Source organism: Pinus tabuliformis, chromosome 4_2 (assembly GCF_031772625.1).
Source record: "Pinus tabuliformis cultivar Carrire ecotype Pingquan chromosome 4_2, CPIR1, whole genome shotgun sequence".
Classification (NCBI taxonomy): Eukaryota; Viridiplantae; Streptophyta; class Pinopsida; order Pinales; family Pinaceae; genus Pinus; species Pinus tabuliformis.
The window spans coordinates 417,319,204-417,325,626 of NC_142304.1; positions in this window are offsets into that span (position 1 = coordinate 417,319,204).

The window sequence follows — 6,423 nt, forward strand, 5'->3', positions numbered from 1 at the left end:
ACGTGTCCACTAAAGATTCCACATGGGAGGATGAGAATTTTATACAAAAGCATCCAGAACTACTCAAGCATTGAGGACAACACTTTTTTTGAAGGAGAGGGGCATGATAGGTACATAGAATACTAGTGATTACCCCAATACTATTGTAGTTGTATTCCTTATTAATATTGTTGTGCCCCTATTGTCTCCATATTTTTATTACTGGGCCCCATAGAATCCATCTATTGTTATTTTTGTGGCTTTATATTATTATTGTCATGTCGGCTAGGTTATATTGTGACTCCTTAGACTCCCATACATAGAAAGGAGGTTTTGTCATTTGAATCATCAAAGAATTGTTCATTTATGTAATGTAAAGGAGGTTGCCCCCTTGAAGAGGTTTAATTCTAAGGTGTTCATCTATCTTTTCTATCTTTTTCTTGAGTTGGTTTCATAACACACTCTTTGACAACCTCACATGAGCATTAATGAACATTAAATAGAACTTAACATAACGAGCTTGGCCGCATGGCTAGGAATCATGATCCTAATTCCACATGCATAGTGAAATGGTTTAGTGATATACCTGTTTATGTAACATGAAAAATCAGCTAGACTAGCCCGATAGGATACCATTCTTTTGACATCCATGGCTTAGAACACATTGAATCTTTGATTATATAATTTAGGGTCATTGTCCCCTAATTGGTTTGCATGCACCCACATCTCATGCCATTATTTATCTCATGCCTTAATCTATATATGGCCACGTCATGAAGTTAATTCCATAGAATCATTAATGAGATCATTCATATAAAAATCCTTTCATTATCAACTCAAACAAATGCTGCCACATTTCCTACGTACAATAGTCACAAATAAATTATGATCATAAGTAAAAATAGCTCCATGGCCCAAGTAATACAACTACCTACTAAGCCTCTTCTTTTGGAGGAAATAAAAGTCTCAAGCATGACTATTTACCTTAACAAGGCATTAGATATACCGATACTACATAAGGTCTATATATTGATCCTTTAACAACCTAAATTACAATTTCATTGTTATGCTAAAATTGTCACTTGTATCCATATAACATTATCTCATAAATGTCGTGACCACAAGTAAATCTACTCATCTATAACAGTCACATGTAATTCCTGCAATAATTCTCATTGCTATAAAATTCATACAGTTTCTTTCATAAGCTAAATGAATTTAAAATAGAAAGGGAAGAAATTATCATACAAAATATTCCACACCATGAATCCCACTCAAACATCTCTTAAAGGGAGGAGAACCACCACCCGGCCATGAATCAAAATTGATTCCCCCCAAGCCAAAGACCTTGCCAAGGATCAATTGTCTCCAATTGATTGATGCACTGGGTATTTAATACCCTCTTTCATGATTTAATTACCATTAGCAATGTCCCTCTTTATGTATTTTTCCATTTGCCTAGGTCTTATCCAGAAAAGCTCGTCTCTATCTAGCATGATGCTTTTCCACATAAAATCTTGTAATTATCTCCCCCAAAGCTTTTATGTCCAATGGATATCCAATTCATTCAAGCTTATCTAGAATCCCATCTAGAAGATTATCATGAAAGATTCATCTCTATCCCATTCCTCATGGGATTTTTCAAGCATATCCTCTCTCTCGGTGCTCCACCCTCCATGTGATTTATTTTTTTAATTTATTTAATAACACATTTTCTTTTCATATTACATTTCACCTAGCTTTCCTCAGCTTATGTTTAGAATAGTGTAACCCACAATGGAGGGTATCAACCCTAGCTTTCCTCAGCTTAGGTTTACAAACATTTAACACAAAAAGGAGCATTTTACACCTAGATTTAACTTAGCTTAGGTTTATGATGATGTAGTACACAAGGGAGGGGTGTTACAAACTAAAACGAGAGAAAGAATAAATGAACTGACCATATCTTGTAATGTATTTATGTGAACTACCACTCATCAATCTCTTAAGAGAGAAGGGAATATCAAGAATGAAAAGGTAATAGTGTTGATTGTTTGGGGTAGTACCCATAATTTTATTCACTGTAGGATAGCCAAGGGATTGAATTGCTTCCTATACCCAACACTAGAGTGTCAAGTGATGGTTGAAAATGGATGAATCATAAATATCTCTCGAAAGTGCCATAATATCAAGTTATCCATGGGAGAATATGTATTGAATAGTCCAATGACTTCCATAACAATGGGTGGTGTTGATGTTGTACTAGGAGTCCAGTGGTTATAATATTTGGGTATGATAACATTTAATTTTCAAGAAATTTTCTTGAATTTTTTTTGGAAGGAAAGGAAGTTAAATTAAGGGGTATTGCAAGGAAGCAAGGAAATATAATCAGCTCTAATGGCATGACAAAGATTCTAAAGAAATAAAAACGAGGCGTAATTCCATGATTATGTTCACTAGAGGTTCAAACAACGAAATCATCTATTTCTATATATCTCCAAAAAGTCTTGGGAAATCATTCTAAGGTTCAAGCAATGGAATATCACATTGAGCATCAACAACAAGTTATCTAACTCTTAAAGGATACCCTCACTTTGACACAGAATCAAATGAAACAATAGGTAGATCAACATCACAGAGAAGCAAGTTTTGATCTACATGACTAGGTATTTTTATGGCTACAACCATACAAACAAATGTCCCTGAAGCAAGCTAAGAAGGATAAGAAATTATCAACAAAGTATTATGGTCCTTCCAAGGTGTTGAAAAATATAGGTACTATGGCATACAAATTGGAGTTTCCTCCATCTTCTCGAGTGCACCTAGTTCTCCATGTTTCATGCTTAAAGAAGGTTATAGGTGAGAAGCTCCCATTTCAAGCAATATTGTCAAAACTTGATGAGGAAGGAAAAATCATAATGGAACCTAAAGATGTCATCAAAAAGAGAACCTGACATCTACCAAACCAATTAATTTTAGAGTATCTCATAAAGTGGAAGAACTTACCCGCTAAATATTCCACATGGGAAGAGGATAATTTTATATAGAAGCATCAAAAACTACTCAAGCATTAAGGAAAAGACCTTTTTGGAGAAAAAGGGAATGTTAGGTCCATATACTACTAGTTTATGCCCTTATTGTTATTAGTGCAACCCCCTTATTGTGTTTTTATGCCCATGTAGTCCTCATATTGTTACTGTTATGCCCCATAAAAGCCCACTATTGTTATCGTTGTGCAATTACAATATTATTGTTATGTCACCTCTGATTATATTTTGACCCCTTAGACTCCTATATATACAAAGGAGGTCTTCTCTTTTGAATCATCCAATAATTGTTCATTTGTGTAATGTAAAGGAAGTTTCCCCCTCGAAGAGGCTTATTTTAAAGTTGTTGATCTAACTCTTCTTATATTTTGTGAGTTGGTTTCATAACATTCAAAATATTGTTTCTATGATAAAAAAGAAGGGAAACAAGGGCTCCAAGATCGCTATAGTTGGGTTTCCTTAATAATTCAAGAAGATTGGAAATGTGTCATATGTTAAGGAATTTAGAGCGGGTCTGAGTAAGAGTTGGGAAGTTTAAAAGGAAGTTTCTTTCATCTTCCACCTTCTTAGTATCACAAATCTGATAGATTTTATTGTCCGATGGAATCTTGAGAGTAGCCCATCGCCCAGTTTAACTTTGAATCTCATGAGCATTACTTTGTATCCTAGCGATCTTTGTCTTTTTCTTAGTGCTAGTCAACACAAAGAGATAAATATGGTTATCAAGTGTGGGGTTGATCACCTCCTTATACTATCTTAGATTCCTTTTAACCTCCACCTCCTTATCATTTGACAACTTGTCTTTAAAATTGGAGGTAACAATATATTTGACATTATCCTTGCTTCCCATGATGATCTCCGCCTTAATTCCCCAAAGGTTGAGCCAAGACCAGGCATCCTTATGTCACCCATGCTAAAGGTGAAGTTGGGGATTTTGACTAAAATTAGAAGCAATCTTTGGGGGACTCTTAGATTCCATGTTGCAAAGGTTATTCTTAAACATCATATATCTAAAAATAGTCGTACTTTCAGTGGGGGAGAGGCCAGATTCGATCAAGAGGAGAGGATAGGGGGTATTTCACTTGATCTTGAGGTTGTATGTTATGAATTTCTTTTGAATCATCTCAATATTTCTACGTGACTCTTTGGATATACTGTAACCCCAAACTGCACATCTGTATAAGAGAATAGTGGTGATGAGAGTCTCAAAGAGGAACATTTTTTACTCCAAATGAAAATATTAACCAACTTACAATTTCTTTCAAGCTCATAAGAATATTTCCAGCTTTTGTTAATCCTTTTCTCGATGTTATAATTCGAGATGAGCTAATGAGGAATGTCAATACCCAAATATTTATAAGAAGAAATGTGATATAAGTTATGTTTATCATAGACTAAACTACCATGGGTGATATTTTTGGATTTGATGATCATGAACTTAGTCTTATCAGTATCGACTAGCATACCCATCTTGGAGCAGTAGAAAAGAATATTATTAAGCTAATTGTATAGGTAATCATGGCCTTTTTCAAGAAGAATGATATCATCAACATCAAGGAGAAGAGTAATAATTATACCAGCAAGGAGGGTGTCCTCACAACCTACAGTTTCCAGACACTCATCCAGCTTATCGATGTAAATGAAAAAAGGGGTAGGGGTAGGGGAAACCCTTGCTTAACCCTGATATTGCATTTAATATATTTAGACCACTTTTCATTGGTCTTAATATTGGCAATGATAGTCTAATGGAGGTGGATCATATCAATATTTAGTTTAGGAGGAGGCATGATCTCTTCAATTCACTCCGAGAGCTTATCTCGAGAAACAATGTCAAAATATTTTCTAAATTCCACAAGACAACAGAAATGATCAACTTTACTATTGTGATATTCCTCTGCAATGATCCTGAGAGTGATAGTGTGGTTGATAGTCGAGTGATGTATCCTAAAACTAGCTTCCTATTTAGCTATTTTACCATGGTTTTCAAGCGAACGGCTAAGATTCTTTTCCAAAATGAGCCCATATAGATTGGCTAGGATGTGGCTGATCATAATGGTCTTGTAGTTAGAGGGAATGTTTTCTCCCCATTTTTAAATATAGGCACAATAAAGTTTTACACCCAAATATTAGGGAAGCCATTCTTAATCACCAAATTGAGAAGCTTATGGAGAGGAGGAATGATGATAGATCTTCCCATTTTAAGGATATCAGTTTCTTATCCTTCAATATCTTTATCTTTCACACTAGAAAGTCTATTAATCCTAGACTCAACATCTTCCAGAGAAAATATATCTTCCTTGATAGGAGTGTTTAAGATGGTGCCCTTGTTGTCCTTAAAATCAGATAACTTCTTAAGATAGTTGTCCCAATTTTCTAAGGGGATAGAATAATTATCTTTAGTTTTATGAACATTCCACCAAAATGTTTTGTGCACAGCTTTAGAAAGGTCGAGAATATGCTCTTGTCTCTTATTGATATATTACTTATTCTTCCTCTTGATGATAGCTTTTTATATACTTATATTCTGGAGCCTAATTATTTGATTAAGAGCCTCTCTAATCGCTTTCTGGGCAGTTTTACAGTCTTTTTCATACCAAGGGTTGGAAATTCTATCATTTTTCTTATATGAAGTGTCATTAGAGAACTTTCTAATGCGAGTCAAAAGGGTAGTAGTAAAATGGTAATAAATTTGATCAATGTTATTATTACAAGTTAGGGAGCCTAAATCCCTTTCTAACTCCCTTAAGAAAAGGTCGGCATTATTCTTATCGAAGAAAATGTGTCATTTTTTTCACTAATCTTCTTCATGTGGGTAGTACGCATAACAAGATTGAGAGAAAAAGACAAGGTGTGTGGTGAGATTCAGTATCATACCCATTAAGTAACTCAAATTTTGCAAATACAGTTGAGGACATGGGTATCAGAACTCGCATAATCCATGACGCTACTACTCAAACCATGGAAACACATCATGTGACTGGAGAGAGGCCACTTGTTCATACCTTTACACATGATTAGGTCATGTGAACTAAAATTATTGACGAGCTTGGTGCCGAATAAGTTTTCAATTATGTCTACAAAGTTTCTATTGAATATATTAGCTAAGTTATCATCTTCATCAAACCACAAGGGGTTGGGATTGGATTTTTTACTTAACATAATAGCTTGGTTAGTAGCAGTTCTAGCATTAAAGTCCTCAAGAAAAGGGATATTACCTTCATTAATTAGGTTTTAGATATATTTTTCTAAGTTATTGAAAGGGAAATTATTATCCAATTTATTTTTGTTATAGGATGTAAAGTTGATAGAATTCAAATTGTAGATTGCAAGAAATATCCTATTAGTGTTAAAATCAGAGATCTTGGTCTAATTGTACTGATTGAAGGGGTTCATTTTATGAAGTTAGATGTGAGAGGAA